Source organism: Neopelma chrysocephalum, unplaced genomic scaffold (genome assembly GCF_003984885.1).
Source record: "Neopelma chrysocephalum unplaced genomic scaffold, ASM398488v2 Primary Assembly neopelma1_97102, whole genome shotgun sequence".
NCBI lineage: Eukaryota > Metazoa > Chordata > Aves > Passeriformes > Pipridae > Neopelma > Neopelma chrysocephalum.
Window position 1 is genome coordinate 2463204 of NW_020925744.1, and position 18629 is coordinate 2481832.

Here is an 18629-nt window from a genome sequence, read left to right on the forward strand (position 1 = left end):
GAAGTGGAACGACTGCCAAAATGTTCTCTAAGGAGAACGTCTTTCGTCCTCCTTCGCTGAACCTCTCTGAGCCTATGATGTCCTGTCAGGATGGTGTAACAAACATGAGTAAACTCGCATGATTTGTTGTCCTGCTGCTCTTCCACTGCCCTTCACAGAATCACAGGCTCTTGGAATGAGTCAGGTTGGGAGGGACCACAGTGGGTCATCTGGTCCAACCTCCCTGCCCAAGCAAGGTCATCCCAGAGCACATGGAACAGGATTGTGTGCAGGTGGTTTTTGAAGATCTGCAGTGAGGGAGATTCCACAACCTCTCTGGGCGATCTGTTCAGTGCTCCATCACCCACCCATTGCCTCTTGTCCTGTTGCTCAGCACCACTCAGAAGAGCCTGGCTCCATCCTTTTGACACCTACCTTCTAGATAATTATAGACATTGATGAAGTAATGCAGTAATCTTGGAAGCCTTTTTGAGTCTTAGATGAACATGGGGCAAGATCATAAAGCCCATCCCAAAAGGCCACACAAGCCCCCATTCTCAAACAGACATCTGTGACAAAGAAACCCCCAAGGTGCACAGACATGTCCAACAGGCACTGCTCTGAGCATCTGAATATACACAGCTCATTGCCCTCCTGCTTTTTACCCGTGTTTTTTCAGTTAAGCAACACCACACAATGTCTGAGATTTTCCCTAGGGCAGGAGATTATAGTGCTTTTCTAAATCACAGGATCATAGAGTGGCTTGGGTTGGAAGGGACCTTAGAGATCATCTATTTCCAATGCCCCTGCCATGGGCAGGGACACCTTTCACTAGACCAAGTTACTCAAAGGCCCATCCAATCCGGCCTTGAACACATCCAGGGATGGGGCATCCACAACTTCTCTGGGCAACCTGTTCCAGCACCTCACCATCCTCAAGTAAAGAATTTCTTCCTTATATTCAATCTAAATTTACCCTCTTTCAGTTCAAAGCCACTACCCCCGGTCCTGTCACTATGTGCCCTTGTAAAAAGAACCTCTCCAGCTTTCTTGTAAGTTCCCTTTAGGTACTGGAAGGCTACAATAAGGTTGACTCAGATCATTCTCTTCTCCAGCCTGAACAATCTTGATATTCACAGTCTTTATCTGTAGGAGAGGTGTCCATCCCTCCTGAACTTCTATTGGTGACCAGCCTGTGTGAGTAAAGCATGAGATGCATCCGAGATCTAGGATGAAATGACACTGTAGCAACATAAGTTTGACAAGTATTGGTGATGTGTAACCTGAGTATTGCCATTTATTAACTGATGTGAATTCTTTGCAGCTTCACAACAAATTGAAGGTGATGACAACCATAAACCAGTTTTAAAGCAGATGTTTATCTACTTTAGCATACTTCTGCTTTTCCATTTCTGTTCAATTACGCTGATTCTCATCTCAGAGGTGATGTTCCTGCAGACTAAGGGCAAACCCAATGGGATATCTTTGGGATGCAGATACCCCTGCCAAGTTTTCCACAGTAATGTTTTGCCATCACCTATCTGCTCTTCAGTAGTTTCCTTAAATAATTTGGTATCTTCTCCAAACTGGCAAGTGTTGACTCACTTTGTTGCATTTCATTTATTGAAAGGAAGGCCTGCACAGCATAACACTACCTACAGTTGACCTGTAATCCTCAAATGTAGTGTTCATAGTGGTACCTCCAAACAGAAATAAGAGAGGGAAGAGCACTTCCTACACCAGATGCAGGGACAGCAAATGCTGCTTACTCAGGTTAGCAACATGAGTAAGGTTGTTATTGTTTAATGCAGTGAGTAAAATACACTGCTTGACTTTACCCTCTTCATTTTAGCCTATTCTGCTGTATCACAGTCCACACATCAGAAGAAAGAGGATAGAAAAAACGCAGTGTGGTAGTATGCCAAACACCATGTTTGTAGATAAGTGCTGAGCTTTGACCTTCATGGCAGCTTCAGAGGCTCTGGATGTTGCACTATCTTTGTAAAGACCGTGCTGGAATATATTTTTCAAGACAGGAACTGGAAATGCACCAGGTTCCTGCAGGGTGAACATGAAGACTTGCATGGCTTTCATAATGTATTAGCAAGTTTTTGGTAGCAGGGGGCTAAGGGATGGCTTCTGTGAGAAGCTGCCAGAAGCTTCCCCTGTGTCTGATGGAGCCGGTGCCAGCCTGCTGCAAGACAGATCCACCACTGGCCAAGGCTGAGCCCACCAGTGACAGTGGTAGCATCTCTGGGATAACGTATTCAAGAAGAAGGGGGGAAAAACCTGTGCAACAGCAACAGCAGCCCAAGAGAGGACGGAGAATATGTGTGAGGAACAGCTCTGCAGACACCAAGACTAGTGAAGGAGGAGAAGGTGGTTCTCCAAGCACCAGAGCAGAGATTCCCCTGCAGCCCGTGGTGCAGACAATGGTGAGACAGCTGCCTCTCTGCAGCCCATGGAGGTCCAAGATGGATCAGAGATCAGCCTACAGACCATGGAGAACCCCACACCAGAGTAGGTGGACATGCCCAAAGGTGGTTGTGAGCCCATGGGAAGCCCACACTGAAGCAGGGTCCTGGCAGGACCTGTGGCCCTGTGGAGAGAGGAGCCTGTGCTGGAGCAGGTTTGCTGGCAGAACTTGGGACCCCTGGGGGATCCACTCTGCAACAGCCTGTTCCTGAAGGACTGCACCCTGTGGGAGGGACCCACACTGAAGCAGTTCATGAAGAACTACAGCCCATGTGAAGGACCCACATTGAATAAGTTCATGGAGAACTGTTTCCTGTGGGAGGGATCCCATGCTGGAGCACAGGAAGGGTGTGAGGAGTCCTCCTTGTGAGGAGAAAGGAGCAACAGGGACAATGTGAAATGAACTAACCACAGACCTGTTTCCCCATCCCCTTGTGCCACTGGAGAGGAGGCAATAAAGAATTTGTGAATAAGGTCAAGCCCAGAAAGAAGAGAGACATGGAGGGAAAGTGTTGTAAGATTATTTTTTCTTATTTTTCATTATCTTGCTTACTGTGATTTGATTAGCAATAAATTAAATTAAATTTTCCACAAGTCGAGTCTGTTTTCCACATGACAGTAATTGGTGAATAATGTTTTCTGTCCTTATCTTGACCCACAAAACTTTGGTCATATTTTCTCTCCCCTGTACAGCTGAGAAGGGGAGTGATTGAGCAGCTTGGTGGACACTTGACACCTAGCCATGGTCAACCCACCACAGATGAGCTTCAGGAGAGTGCTTTTCATCGTATTAATTAGAACTGACTTCAGAATTCTGCTTCTGAGCACCTTTAAATGCTTTATTTAAAGAATTAACTAATAACACAGTCTCCTTCCAGCACTTTTTCTCCATTTTCCACTTCTCTATCTTTTTAGGTTGTATGAATTTATGTATACTTCTTTTTTGAATACTTCTTGTACTCTAAAAAACCCAGTTTTTGTTATTTCAAACATCTAATGTACTGTACACTTCTTGGAATCAGAAGCAACTTCTCTGTTTCTCTGTATGGTTTGTACAGGTGCTATGTCTGGGTGAAGAGTGCCATCAGCAACAGCATTCCAGTTCCTATGCCAAGATGCAATGTCTTCTGCAGTGTAAGGGCTTGTTGCTGTCAACCATCGGCAAAGGATTGTGCTCAGACTCTTAAACTATATGGAAATGATGGGCTAGTGCTAATGTGGCATTGCTTTTGTCCAGGCTTTTGTAGCCAAATGGAATATTTTTTCTTCCCAACTTCAGCACAATGACTTTCCTTTTAACTTGCCCCAGTGAGATCCTGGCCTCTGCTGCAGTAACTAGGCATAGAAACTGTGACTAGGTTATCTCTTGCTCTCTTAACTAACTTTTACAATATGTCACATTAATGGAATACCTCTTATAAATTGCTGAAGCCTATTACAGTTTCCTCAACTTACACAGCTCAAATTTTTCTACAGATTTTATTAATTGAATAGAATTGCTAGAAACAAGTAAACAATTTACAATGTCTTATTGTAAAAATTAGTTGGAGAGATCTTTACAAAGGAGGGAGTAGAAAACATCATTTTAGTGGTGGCTTCTCTAAATCAGACTGTATACCTTTGAAATATAGTTGTGATTCAGTTTCAAAATCCATACCTAATCCAGACAATATTTTCCCTCCTGTCTAATAAATATATCAGTTGAAAAGTGCCTGCAAGTATTTCATGCTCTGCCAAGATCAAATACAGTCCAAAACACTTTACATATTAAAGAAACAAAGTTAGAAGCAGAGTAGTGCAGCCAACAGATGATATTTCAATGGACAGCATATGCTATAGTCCTCTACAACCAGCATATGTGTCTTAAAAGTGCATGCCGCTATTCCTTATATTCAGTGGTGGTTAAATCCACCCCCTCAGGAAATGGCTAACTTTGCATTCCCCAATCCAGTGAGTGATACAGAAGCTCAGATATCCATTATTCCTGCAGAGAAGTTATCCCTTTCATTCCATGGACCCTCTTAGAGGTATGATGTGGCCCTGGGTGATGGGGGATAGCACAGCTAAGTGTCACATGCATCGTTCTGGTGCTTGAGTTCACTTAGTGACTGAAGGTGATTAAAAGAGTTGAGAAAAAAGTGGACCCCATGGCTCTTGCTGGTACTGTGTTACATCTGCAATGTGCCACCAGGGCATTCCTTCCAGAATCTGATGCATTTGATCACATCAGCACCTATCTCACATCTAACCCTCAGGAGAGGGGTAGGAGATCATCCAGGGGTGCCACCTGAGCACATTGATTTCCCTTTCCTGGCCTGAGTTGCACTAGACCTGGGTTATTAGCTTGATTTAGGTAAGTCTGAATCTAAACTCTAGGAACTTGTGAGGGAATGGAACTTACAGGTGGTAATTAACTCCATGAATCCTAAGAGGATCTCTGCAGCTCCAGTCATGGTGTTATATCTGAGAGCAGAAGTGATTCCCCCCTGAAGAAAGGATCATCTGCTTCTGTCAAGAAATGCTGGAATTGTTCATGGGCCAAAGAAGTGTATGGGTTCAGATTCATAGACACAAGTAAATAATTTTGCATTTTAGGGGCTACAAGAAAAGGCTATCAGTCAGTGGCTTCATCTACCCTTGAAGACACATTAGAAACTTACGTTGCCCAATTATATGGGGTCACCTTTGCATGCTGTCTCCTTTCTCTGTTGATCAAGTGATCTATGATGTACACAAGTACGCAGTAACTCTGCCCCTAGAGATAGATATCCTTCCTGGTCCACCTTGCCACAAGGACAACCAAGTTCCCAGATCTCTGGCCCTGGAGCAGCTCCCTAGATGGAAGGATCCAACAGTAGGTACCTGAGTGCTTTAGGGTCTTATGACTGTGATGCTGCTCATCATACAAGCTGAGATGGAGTCACATAATCCACTGCCCCCATCCACCTTTCATGGAAAATTTCAGCAGATTGGGAAGAAGTGGAGAAGGGTATTGCACTGCTCCTGATCGAGGGAAAACTAAATGGAGACTTGGTGAACATCTCAAGAAAATCTGCTCTCTCCCTTTGGCTTTAGATTTAACATCTTAGTGTGCAAAATAAGTATTCATTTCTCCTATCTGTTCAGATTCTGGGAAGTTCACCAAAAGTGCAGATAAATCCTAGTAGTGGGGAGAGGCTACCCACATGCTTCTAAGAGCCATCATTTGTATTTTGTTCTAATTTCTGGCAAAGGTTCATATCCATTCTTGCTTTTGTCACAGTGGGTTCACAGTCCCTAAATTAAAGTTGTGGAAAGACTTCCTTTTAATACTGATTTAATGGATTAGAGAAATTGTCTGTATATTTGTATTTTCAATGCTTGGATTTGCTGCTTTTTGCAGTTTATTTGTTCTTGAACAATCACTTTTCTCCTTCCATGAACTGTGACCTCTGCTTGATGTAATCTAGTGTTTTCTATGATATTTTGTAAATAAATACGTTTATTTTTGTGTTTCTTCTGTTTGATTTACATTTATCTGTGAAAAATAGTGTCTTAAACAGGGCCATAATGCTGTGTTTCTCTTTGCAAAGCAAATTGGTTTGCTTCTTCAGTGCCCATTTCTTGTACTATGTTCTTGCTGAAGGACTAAGGAAGCAGGTGCCATAAAATGGAATAACACCTTCATGAATTTTTAAAAGTCTGACTGTACTTTGTGAGGAAAATGAAGTGAATGGGGTTTTTTTAATCTGACAGTACAAATCACAAGCTGCTGTGATCTCAAGTGGAGTGTGATGGCAATATAAGCCCCCAGGTGGCATTCTAACCTTGTTTTTCTAAATCATTTGTTTTCATGAGGAATGGATCTGAATCTTTTGTTTAAAAAGAAATTTTCTTCACTCTCATGGTCGATTTGAACAAAGGAATCAAAGCCATAAGCTGATTTTTTTTTGAGGTTTCCATTCTGTACACATTTTAGGGATCCAAATGCAGTAGCCTCAAACCCAGATAGAAATATGATAGATGTTTGATGCAATCATGTAAATTATACTGTATTCCAGATACTAAAGTCCATAAGCTGATGATATCCTGCAACAGCTATCCAAAAAAAGATACGATTTGAATTTTGAAGATCATGATTGTGGTAAAATACATTAGAACAAATTCATGAGAAAAGTGTGAATCCAATTACAGCCTTACAACATGTGGCTATTAACTGACACTGGGTTACAATGAAAACCAGGCAGAATTCAATATGACTACATTAAGCCAGTGTGATTCTGGTGGGATTTCTATTCCCTTCCAGGAGTAACAGGTAGATTTCTGCAAAGAGCACAATTTGTACCTTCTAACGTAGGCACCCTGTTTAGGTACTGAGGGTGCTGATGGTTCATCTTCAGCTCCCTCTTTCACCAGAGGAGGGGTGATTCCCACAGAGGTTGACTCACACTACCCCAGGTAACTCCTCATCTGCGTTGCTCCCTGCTGAAGCATTTCTTTCTCCATCAGCTTCACGGTTCAAAGGCTGAGGTCTATGTCACTCTTGTAGTGTTTATTCCCTTACAGTTATCTCATGTCCAGCTGTTACTGTGCTAGTGAACACCTATGTGCTTTCTTCCACACTGTCTTGTACATATGGGAGGAGTACCCACAAAAAAGCCCTGACAGCCACCCCTCAAATCCTTTCTTCTAACTCTTTTTTGCAACAAAACCGACAACTTCCTTAGAAACCACTGGGCTAATGTGCTGCAAGTTGTCTTACAGCGCTGACCAAATCTGTCACCTAATCATGTGCACCATGGGCTACCCCACCTGAAACTTTTTGCAACCTCTGTTTATATTTGGATTATAACATCTTTGAAAGGCAAACTGTTTCAGTTTTTATTTGTGCAGCACTCCGACAAATGGGATCATTGGTCCTATTTAGGATTCCAGTGGGATAGAGCAGCACAAATACACAGTAATCATATTTAATAAAGCAAATGCAGCTAATTTAAATTACTGCTTAAAATACATCGGTATATAATAGGTCATAAATAAAACCCAACCTACACACTGCCCTGGATATCTTTCAGAATGTACTTCAGGAGGAGTCTCTAAGTCAGAGTATCATCAATCACAATTCCTAAAGCAATGAAACCCAAATTGCTGCAGCAGTGTTAGACTCTGGGTGACCAGAAGGCACAGAGGAAATATTTGAAGTTCAAACTTTCATCTGTCTTTGTTGTGTTTCAGCCCTAAAGCTCTCAATGATCTTTCTAAAAAGTCATTTCACTATATTTTTATGACTAAAGCTGTAGTTTATACTAGTCATTTGCAGATGGGATCTCTACTTCAGACTGGGAAAATGAAAAATTTCTTGAATTTGAACAGATTTTGAAAGAAACCCATGTATGTTTGTTCACAAAGGCTTATGAATAACCCCTTTTAGACTGTCATGTACTGTGCACGTAACATATTTCTGTTTAGTTGTTTTCCTATTTGTCAAACATTTTTCATCCCAAGTTTTCTAGTGACATTTAAGTATTGCTATGCTTAAGTGCTACAGACAGACTTACAATTTTAACAGCCTGTCCCCTTCATGGTAAGTGCAAAAATGGTCACAAGGTAATATCTTCTTCCCCAGTTCAGAAATGCTTGAGAGAATCCTTTGGCCTTACCAAAAAAAGAAAAAATTCCTCTTTAGGGGCAAAGTATAGCCTGATAGATGAACACAGTAAAGTTTCATGCATGTAGCAAATTGGTCCAAAATGGAAAAAGCCTCGCTGTCTTAGCCATAGTGAATACTATGGTGGCTACAGCAAAAGCCTGCAATACCTATAGCACATTAAGTCACTACAATGAGAGGACAGGTCACTTCTTGGTGCCTTCTGGGACCTTGCCAAAGAAGAAGTTGTTAAATGTCCTCTACTGTTAATTGTTTAATTCCCTTGGGGTGACACTCAGTTCCTGGCCATATGAATACATCGTCAGTGTGATGCGACTGTGCAACTAATCTCTGCAGCTACCATAGTGAGCTATTTATAGTACAGATATGGATTTATAAAGACCAACATACAGTATGCTCAACAAGACCTGACACACCATGTCAGATGCAAGTTTAGTCCTCCACTCAGAAAACACTAATTCACACCCATGCATGGTCATGGAGTAGTCACCTTAATCTCAAGGCTTGTCACATCATGTCACATCATAAATTCAACTCAACCAGACACAAGTGAAAAGGGGACAACAGCATTCCCTTGTGTATCATGGAGACACTAGAAGGAAACTGGGAACTGGGAAGGGTTTTTAATTAAAAGCAAGGTTTCGATCAGAGAAGCCTCCTGAGGGGCTGTGCAGTGGCACACAGGCAGTCTCAGAAGGAGCCTGTAGGGACAGAGGTGGTCGTTACCCTTGGAAATCCCTTCCTGTGCTCCTGTCAGGGTGCACCAGGCTGGCACAAGACCACTAGAAATCTAGTTCAGCCATACAATTAAATGGGAATAAAAGATACATATACCTTGCTCTCGTCTCTGAACTGTGCATGGTGCTGATGGGGAAATTTCACCATTTATTTGACAAGGTCCAATCTAGCAACGTGTTTCCATCACTTTTCCAACATGCACTATCTGAATTGTGTTACCAAAATATTAAAAGTGAAGTCTGTGTGTAAGAATGTTGCCCGAACACCATATGGGCCACATGCCAACTGGATTTCATGCCCTTTCCATTATGCAAGAAAAATCTTCCTGCTCAGAGTAACAGAATAAAGCCAAATCCTTGAATATTATACATTATTTTATTAATTTATTCCAATAAAGTTACTGGGAATTTGGCGACTAAGTATCTGAAGGAGTAAAGGTTCAGTCATAGAAGACAACACATGATCTAACTGCGAAGGCCAGCCTCCAGTTAAGAAATACACTGGAGCACAGGTTAGATGAGCATCATATATTGAGGTTTTTTCTTTCACATTTCAGTCTGCACAGTTTGAAATAAAATGTCATTCAACTTTACATAATAAGTTCAAACAAAAATTATAATTGATGAGCCATAATGATTTAGAAGATTAACTAGGGAACAGTTCCTTTCTATACATACCATGGCTAAAAAATATTACTATGCTAATTCATGCTATACCATTAAATAAAACAATTTTCTAATTCTGAGTCCTGTCTCTGTATGAAACCACTGAAATGCCATGAAAAGACAGTGGTATTAGGCCATATCCTTTGCTGCCTTTTCATACAAATTCTCCCTTAAGTAATGTGTAAGGTTAAGTCAGGAGAGGGCCCCATTTTCCTCGGCCTTGATCTCTTAAATCCTTGCACAATGTACAGCTGGAGGCTTAGAAGTGTTCTAAAGGCTAGTTTTGTGACAGAAGAGTCTGGATGGTGTAGCATGGAGTGTCTGACTGCCAGCTAATTTGCTGTGGTTGTTTTCCAGGGCAAGTAGAAGCAAATGCTGCATCTGAGCCGCAAGGAAAGTTGAGTGAGACTTGCAATCTTCTACTTAGTGTGCAAATGATTCTCAAAAGCCTGTCCTCTGATGCTTTTTGTGACAAAAACGGTAAAAAAAGGGCACAAAAATTGTTGAGATGGTTGACCAGTGATACTGGGAGCCTTGGTACACAAAGCTGGTGTAAAAGGATCATGGATTTCAGGAGAATCAGTTTCCTTGAATAAACAAGGATCCTCAAAATAAAACTCCTCATCTCTCATCTTCCTCTTACAATAAGACAGGCTGTGTTGACACCAACATTGAGCCAGGTTATCTCTTATTTTTCAGTACCACATTCTTGAGTAGTGCACTGATCTCCCCTGTGTTCTGGCTTGAGTTACATTTTAATAGGCTTTCAGTCCTTTCTGAACATTTTCTCTTCTTTTCTCCCAGGCATTCTTCCAAACAAGTCTCTCTTCAGAAATAAAGTTTAAGCCAAAAAGAGCTACTTACTGTGTTCAGTAACTCATATCTTCCATGTGACACAAACCAGACCACTTCACACAATCATTTCTGTAGCAAGCCTCCACACAAGCTGCAGTATGTCCTCATAAAGGCAGATGTTCTCCACATAGGGATTTCATGTGACAGAATCTGGCATGCCTCTTGTCAAGCTGCTCCAGGACTTAATTCACCTCACTGTACAAAAATGTTTAAAAACATATTGAATTTTTTCTAGCTGTAGCATCCAACCACAAGGATCATGGTGTGCATTTTTCTGCCAGATTTCAATAGCTAATCTGTTCATCCCCAGTCAAGTCACCAAAGTGAGAAACAAAGTACTCCTATGTACTTTTCCATACTTCTGGACTATTCTTTTTCCTTTTTTCCGTCAGCTTGGACAGGGCCACTCTGTGCTGGGTTAGGAACTGGCTGGAGGGCCGGGCCCAGAGAGTGGTGGTGAACGGTGCTGCAACCAGGTGGCAGCCGTTCACTAGTGGTGTCCCCCAGGGATCAGTGTTGAGCCCATGTGCTGGTTTAAAAGTTAACCAGCAGAGGAAATGAACTCAACTCAAAAGAGAGATTATAAGTCAGAATAACAATTTAATAAAATAATACAATAAGTATGATTATACAGACAAGCAATTGGTTTTAACCAGCAAAACCCAAATGTATAACCCAGCACCCTGGGGCATGAACAAAGTGGTGTTTCTTGGCCCCCCACCCTGAGTCCAAAGTAAAGGGAGAGGGGAAAAACCTGCTGGTGGGAGAGCTGTTGCAGTCTGGTCAAAAAGTGGTGATTGCAGTCCAGTTGAGGGTGGTGGTCTCAGTCTGGTTGAGAGCAGTGAGCTGCAGTCTGGTTGAGAGCGGTGAGCTACAGTCTTCCTCTGGATCCCACGAGTAGTAAAAAGGTTCCAAAACTCCAAGTTTATATATTCTCCAGTTCAGGTAGGAATGCTCAGTCCTTCCGTCAGAGCGGGGAATTCCATAAAAGGGCATGAAGACAGGAACATCTTCCTATCTCGCAGGCCTCTTAACACCTAGTTTATAGCCTGAGGAGTCAGGCTGCTCTGGGCAGAGGGTGTAAATGCTCTATTGATAACAGTTTCTGGGAAATGGCATGGAAGGCTATAGAATACACAGGTTTGGGTTACACCTATCCAGTGATGAATTGGTCTCAGCTGTTCTAACTAGGACAGCCCACTTCTGTTTAATATCTTTATTGATGATCTGGGTGAGGGGACCAAGTCCACCATTAGCAAATTTGCAGATGACACCAAGTTGGGGGGGAGTGTCGATCTGCTGGAAGGCAGGAGGGCTCTGCAGAGGGGCCTGGACAAGCTGGAGAGATGGTCTGATTCCAGTGGGATGAGGTTCAACAAGGCCAAGTGCCGGGTCCTGCACTTTGGCCACGACAACCCCCTGCAGCGCTACAGGCTGGGGACAAAGTGGCTGGAGAGCAATCAGGCAGAAAAGGACCTGGGAGTTTGGATGGACAGGAAGGTGAACATGAGCCAACTGTGTGCCCAGGTGGCCAAGAAGGCCAATGGCATCCTGGCCTGGATCAGGAACAGTGTGGCCAGCAGGACCAGGGAAGTGATTCTGCCCCTGTACTCAGCGCTGGTGAGGCCACACCTGGAGTACTGTGTCCTGTTCTGGGCCCCTCAGTTCAGGAAGGATATTGAGGTCCTGGAGCAGGTCCAGAGAAGAGCAACAAGGCTGGTGAAGGGACTTGAGCACAAGTCCTATGAGGAGAGGCTGAGGGAGCTGGGGTTGTTTAGCCTGGAGAAGAGGAGGCTCAGGGGAGACCTCATCACTCTCTACAACTCCCTGAAAGGAGGTTGTAGCCAGGTGGGGGTTGGTCTCTTCTCCCAGGCAGCTATCAGTAAGACAAGAGGGCATGCTCTTAAGCTGTGCCAGGGGAGGTTTAGGTTGGATATTAGAAAGAAAGTTTTTACAGAGAGAGTAATCAGACATTGGAATGGGCTGCCCAGGGTGGATTCACCATCTCTGGAGGTTTTTAAGATGAGACTGGATGTGGCACTTAGTGCCACGGTCTAGTAACCATGGCAGTGTTGGATCAAGGGTTGGGCTTGATTCTATGATTCTATAATTCTATGATTCTGTGATTTTATACTCTTGCTCTCAACCTTAGCATCTGGGCTATCCTTCCTGATCTTTTTACTATACTAGTGCTGTGAGTTTTCACACCTGTTTATACTTCCTACAGACTTGTGAGAGCACAAGTTCTGTGGCATAGTCTCACCTTGTCTCACTACTCATCTTCAGTTAAGTAAGGAATCAGAAGATAGTGTCTACCAGAGACCAGGAGTAATTTTGTGAGAGGATTGTACTTGAGGGAACCTACATAAGTAAAAACCAAAATTTCTGAGATGACTGAACTGTAGGCTTTCAGGAGAGATGGTTTTAGCATTTTGTCATGCATCATCATCATCATGGCTAGGCTTCGCGAACAAAGATTTGGGAAGGGCTCTACCCACGTTTCTTGCAAGCGTGTTGGTGGCTAAAAAGGCCAATACGAGAAAGACATGTCCGGTTGCAAAAGGCACAGCAGAAAGACTCCTTAGATGGTATATTCTGCAAGGCTCGATTCTTTCTGCGTTGTCTTTTCTCCTCAAGGGTGATCCTGCGTGCTTTCTCAAAAGCATCAGCAGCGTTATAGATGGTGTGTCTCCAGGCCTCCCGATTGGAGGCCAGAGTAGACCAATTATGGTGATCAATATGCCCGAGGCTCAGATGTTGCTTCAGGGAGTCCTTGTATCTTTTCTTCGGGGCTCCTCTCTTGCGGCAGCCGGTGGCAAGTTCACCATAAAGCAGGATCTTAGGGAGGCGGTGGTCCTTCATCCTGGAGACGTGCCCTGCCCATAGCAGCTGCGTTCTCAGTAGCATGGCCTCAATACTTGTGATTGCTGCCTGTTCAAGAACAGATGTATTGGTCACATAGTCTGACCAGGGGATGTTTAGGATTGTACGGAGGCAGCGTTGATGGAAGCGTTCTAGGAGACGCAGGTGGTGGCGGTAGATAACCCATGATTCGGAACCATATAAAAGAGTAGACAGCACTATGGCTCTGTAAACACTGATCTTGGTACTTTTCTTCAAGTGTTTATTACGCCAAACTCTTTTATGGAGTTTTCCAAAAGCGCTATATGCCTTCACTAACCTGTTGTCTATCTCCCTGTCAATCTTACCATCGAGGAGATGAGGCTGCCTAGGTAATTAAACTGCTGCACTGATTTGAGTTCTGATTGGCCGATGGTGATGTGGGGATGATGGAGGACTTCCTGAGGTGCAGGTTGATGGAGGACTTCTGTCTTCTTTAAGCTGACTTCCAGCCCAAAGAGCTCAGCAGCATCTGCAAAGCAGGATGTTAAACGCTGCAGGGCTGCTTCTGTGTGGGCACCAAGGGCGGCATCATCAGTGTAAAGCAGCTCCCGGACAAGATGGTTTAAGGTCTTGGTGTGGGCCTTCAGTCGCCTTAGGTTGAATAGGCTTCCATCAGTACGATATCGAATGTAGATACCGTCCTGATCATCGAGGTCTGCCGTGGCCCTTTGGAGCATCATGCTGAAAAAGACTGTGAATAGGGTAGGAGCGAGAACGCAGCCTTGTTTCACACCATTCTTTATTAGAAAGGGCTCAGAAAGTGTGTTGCCATATCTGACTTGGCCGTGCTGATCCTCATGAAGTGAGATGATCATTTTAAGGAACTTGGGGGGACAACCTAAACGTTCCAAAATCTGCCAAAGACCTTTTCTGCTCACAGTATCGAAAGCCTTGGTGAGGTCAACAAAGGTTACATAGAGACCTTTGTTCTGTTCCCTACGCTTCTCTTGCAGTTGTCTGAGAACAAATATCATGTCTGTGGTGCTCCAGTTGGCTCTGAAACCACACTGACTTTCAGGTAGAATTCCTTCTGCTATAGCGGGTATTAGTCTGTTCAGGAGTATTCTTGCCAGGATTTTGCCAGCAATGGAGAGCAGAGTAATACCACGGTAATTTGAGCAGTCTGATTTAGTACCTTTCTTCTTATACAAGGTGATGATGACTGCATCACGAAGGTCTGAAGGTAGTTCGCCTAGTTCCCAACAGCGCACCACAAGCTCATGAAATTTAGCATGGAGTGCAAGACCCCCATGTTTCCAGACTTCAGGTGGAATTCCATAAACCCCAGTTGCCTTGCCGATTTTCACCTGCTGTATGGCCTTGAGGGTTTCTCCTAAAGTGGAGGCAGTATCCAATTCGTATTTCACCGGTTGTTGTGTGATGGACTGAATTGCTGAGTCTTGGACTACACGGTTGGTACTGAAAAGAGTCTGGAAATGTTCAGACCATCTATTCAGAATGGAGGTTTTATCTGTCAGAAGCGTTTGACCATCTGCACTGAGTAGTGGGCTTTGGACTTGGTATGTGGGCCCGTATGCTGTTTTCAGGGCCTCATAGAATCCTTTGTGATCCCCTGTATCTGCACATAGTTGAGTTTTTGCAGCTAGATCGGTCCACCACTTGTTCTGGATGTCACGGAGTTTCTGTTGGAGCTTGCTGCATGCAAGACAAAAGGCTATTTTTCTTGCGTGACAGGATGGCAGTGCAAGGTGTGCTTGGTGGGCAGTTCTCTTCTTCCTCAACAAGTCCTGGATTTCTTCATTGTTTTCATCAAACCAGTCCTTGTTCTTCTTGAGGGAGAACCCTAAGGATTCTTCAGAGCATTGCAGGATGCTGCTTTTAATATGCTGCCAAATTGTTTCAGGAGAGGAATCTGCAGAATCTGTGGAATGGTTTTCGAGCCTAGTTTGAAGGTTTGCCTGGAATCTTTCTCTTACTATGGCTGATTGGAGATCGTTAACTTGGAGTCTTCTCCTTGGGATACTGCCCCTTTTGGGTTTGAATTTGAGATTGAAGTTGAGTTTACAGCGCACAAGCCGATGGTCTGTTTGGCATTCTGCGCTGGGCATCACACGGGTATGGAGGACATCGCGGACATCTCTCCGTTGCACCAAGACATAATCAATGAGGTGCCAATGCTTAGACCTGGGGTGCATCCGGGTTGTGTTCAGACTATTTTTATGCTGAAAGATAGTATTAGTGATGGTAAACTGTTGCTCCGCACAGAATTCTAGCAGAAGTCGACCATTATCGTTGCAGTTTCCAACACCATGCTTGCCTAATATTCCTTTCCACGCTTCAAAATTCCTACCTACTCTGGCGTTGAAATCACCAAGGATAATGATCTTATCATCTGCGGGCACCTTTTGGGTAAGGCAGCGCAGGTCAGTGTAAAATTTATCTTTTTCAGCAGGGTCAGCTTGGAGAGTTGGGGCATATATACTAAAGATGACAATGTGTTGTTTGTTGTTTAGTGGGAGGCGTAGGGAGATAATGCGGTCAGAGTGACCTGTCGGCAGATTTTCGAGTTTAGGGACAATAGAGTTTTTGATCATGAAACCGACACCTGAGAGATGTTTTTCGGTTCTGGACTTACCTGATCAAAAGAGTGTGTAACCGGCACCATGTTCTCTGAGGCTGCCTTCCTCGTGAATGCGAACTTCACTGAGAGCAGCAATGTCAATGTTGAGACGAGCCAGTTCATGGGCAATTAGGGCAGAACGTCGCTCAGGACGTCCGCTGTTCGCAGAATCGAGCATGGTTCTGATGTTCCAACATGCTAGAGTTAATTTAGGTACACCTTTGGAGGCAGGTGCATGCCTTTGTCTTTTGCTCTTTGTGCGACCGCATTGGAAGAAGATGCCCGTTGGTCTGCGGTTAACCAACCGGGTGAAGGTGGAGATGAGCTTTGTTTAGGCCACCTTTTCTAGGCCCCTCTCCGAGTGGAGCAAGCAGTGCTCTCCTTGAAAAGGCTGCTTGGACATTCAGGCTGCTGCCCCAAGAGACTGTCATCTCCGTCAGTCTCAAATGACCAATATCCTGAACTGCCTGCATGCAGGGTTGGGTCTGCGGCTCCCAGTGCACCTTTCACCTACCGTTTCGACCCTCACCCGTCGCTACAGGACTTTTTGCATGTGGGTAAAGCCTTCAAGCCTGTGCAATGGATTTTTTAGGTGAGATGCAGTATGCGCGGAACTGAACCCACCCTTTAATCCTAAGGTTCATCTACCAGGGCCGAGCAAGCTTGGACGGTGGTAGCGAGGTCCTCAGGACGTAGGTTTGATTAGAGTGTGTCATGGTTTTAGCAAGGCCCAAAATCCAATTCTGATTCTTAGCCCCCCTCCCACATCTCAACCTCATGTGAGATGGGTTTTCCAGACAAAAACACGAGACTCAATATGGGGGGAAGGAATATATTACAGGACTATACAGCAAATAAATACTATAATACACTGCATACAATCTTAACTCTATATCTATCTCTACCATGACAGTAATATTTACAATGGGCCCAATCTCTTCTTCCTCCAAATAAAAGTCCAGGAGAGAAGAAGAAGAAAAGACCCCTTCCAGTCTCTGAGCAACAGGTCTCTCTCTAGGCAGCAGGCTTTCTTCTTCTCTTTCAGGCAGCAGAAGCAGTTGCTGGCTCTCTGCCAGCACACACGAGGGGGTCTCCAAGCCCCTCGGCCCTCCGTCCTCAAACGGGGGTCTTTCCGTGGACTACGTAACCCCAGACAAGGTCGTTCCACCACGGTCATATCACGAAGCACGGGGGTCTTCGTGACGGTCTGGTATCCTCAGGGGAAATCAAGCCCCTGTGCAGAGCTCCCATGCTCTGCCTCAAAGATGGCTGCCAGCTTCTCTGAAGCTGGAGCAGGGGGGCCAAGGTCACCCCACACACACACACACATTCCTTCGGCCGTCCTGGCTTATCTCTCAGGAGGCCATGAGCTTCCTAGCTCCTCTCAGCAGTGCATACTGCACTTTAGGACTCCTCTCAGTCCACCACCCCCTCCTCTTTCTCGGAGGGGTCTCTAGCGAGTTTGGGGGTTTTGGTTTATCCAGTTCTTACCCCGCGAAACTCTGTTCCTGCTGCTGGCTTGGTTCTCTTGTCCTGTTGCTGCTTTTCCTTCTCCTCAGACACCTCTGTGTCTGCCTTAGCTGCATACCGGCTTGTGTTGCTCCTTTTGGTCCTTATCAGTTGGCTCTTTGCCACTGCTCTTCGGACGCTGCTGTCTCTGCTGCTGCTCCGTCACTGCTCCCAGCGTCTCCCACTTCTACTTACAGGGGAGAAACTCCCCCAGTTCCTAGCCACAGGCACTCAGTCCAGTCTGACACTGTTCCGAGTCCCTGCAGCCCCCCAACCGGGGGCTGGGGGGGGCAAAGGCCCCCAAGGGGCCGGAGCCCCTTCTCCTCGTGGCCTCTACAACATGGCCACCTCTTCTTCTCACCACAAGAACCACTGCTTCTCTTCCGGTTTCCAGAGATATGTTTATATTTTGCAGGAGCACTGATTGGTCAAGCCCCAAGGGTCACCACCCCCTGGGGGTTACCACTTTCAGCTTCAGGGGGAAAACCTGGCTCAAACCACTACAAGTGACCTTCTCTTAGATGGATGGCCTTACAGGGCTAAGCGAGCTCAATCTGCCTAGGTTTGGGATTAGAGTTGTCCTTCTCCTAGGATGACTGCCAAAAGGCTAATGAGCTCATCCTGCCCAAGAACGTAGTGTATCTGGTCCTATGGTTTTGACCTGTCTGGCATGGGTGACCCTACCAAAGGCATAAACCATCGCCAGCATAGCTCGCAACCATATAGGAGTACACAGGCTACATACCTGTTACAACAATTTGGGCAAGTCTTTCGTTTCCTACTTTACTAACACATATCTATACACAATCTCAAGGAGAAATCCAGGAACAACCCTTTGACCTATCCACCCTTTCAGGACATAACAGAGCAAAGCAAATATATCCAGAACATGCCGAACCTGGGCAGTAGCCACAGGTAAGCTAAAAACAAACAGACAAACAAAACAAACCAACTGTTCTGGCCCCTGTACCCATCCAAGGCTGGGGTGCCTTACAAGGCCCCAGCCTAGCTGGGACCCCCGTCACTCTAAAGGAACCCCGTTATCCACCCTGACCATATCCTTCCTCCACTGTGTTACCACGAATCTTCAGGCGCATTGCTTACCTGTGGCACCTCACACAGGATTGCCCCGCTCTCCCTTCCGCCAGTCAGAGGACCGTCCATGGCCTGCTCGACCCCACTTCCCCTGTCCCCTGTCCCCCCCCTCGCCTCCCCGTCCCCTGTCCCCCCCTCCCCCTTCCCCCATCCCCTATGTCCCCCCCCCTTCCCCCTGTCC